Source organism: Schistocerca serialis, chromosome 8 (assembly GCF_023864345.2).
Source record: "Schistocerca serialis cubense isolate TAMUIC-IGC-003099 chromosome 8, iqSchSeri2.2, whole genome shotgun sequence".
In the NCBI taxonomy this organism is placed as follows: domain Eukaryota; kingdom Metazoa; phylum Arthropoda; class Insecta; order Orthoptera; family Acrididae; genus Schistocerca; species Schistocerca serialis.
In genome coordinates this window covers 348977174-348977731 of record NC_064645.1, presented here as the reverse complement: position 1 = coordinate 348977731, position 558 = coordinate 348977174, and the positions used below count along the sequence as shown (strand labels likewise).

At 59.3% G+C, this 558-nt stretch overlaps 1 non-coding gene across 1 annotated transcript in view; it reads right to left on the bottom strand.

The window, feature by feature from the left end:
- Positions 1-154, bottom strand: part of LOC126417741 (small subunit ribosomal RNA) — a 1909-nt gene extending 1755 nt beyond the window's left edge. Inside the window, exon 1 of the ribosomal RNA XR_007575804.1 lies at positions 1-154. This exon is cut by the window's left edge and continues 1755 nt beyond it. This is a non-coding gene — a ribosomal RNA (small subunit ribosomal RNA).
- Positions 155-558: the final 404 nt, after the last annotated feature.

Genomic DNA, 558 nt, shown 5'->3' with positions numbered 1-558 from the left:
TACCACAGTTATCCAAGTAACGTGGGTACGATCTAAGGAACCATAACTGATTTAATGAGCCATTCGCAGTTTCACCTTAATGCGGCTTGTACTGAGACATGCATGGCTTAATCTTTGAGACAAGCATATGACTACTGGCAGGATCAACCAGGGAGCTGCGTCAACTAGAGCTGAGCAGCCGGCCGCCCGGGAGTGTATCCCGGGGGCCCGCGCGAACACGCAAGCGTCCGCTCAATTATTCTGCAAACAGGAGGAGGCTGAGCTCCCCTGCACAACACACCTCGAAACCCTCTCAGGTCCCGGCGGCGCGCAGCGCCGTCCTAAGTACTTGGTCGGGTTCGAGAGAGGCGCAATCGCCCGGAGTTAGGCGAGTAGACGCTTTAGGTGCGACCACCCGTGCTCCCAACTGAGCTTGCCGCTGCCGACAGAGGCCCGGGAGCGTGCTGTCGTGGCATTGCCGGCGGGAGACAACACGCGCCACCTACGGTGACCGGCAGCTCCAACGCCAGCGCCACAGAAGGACAAAAGCCCCACTTGGGTGCCGAAGCGAACTCTCCC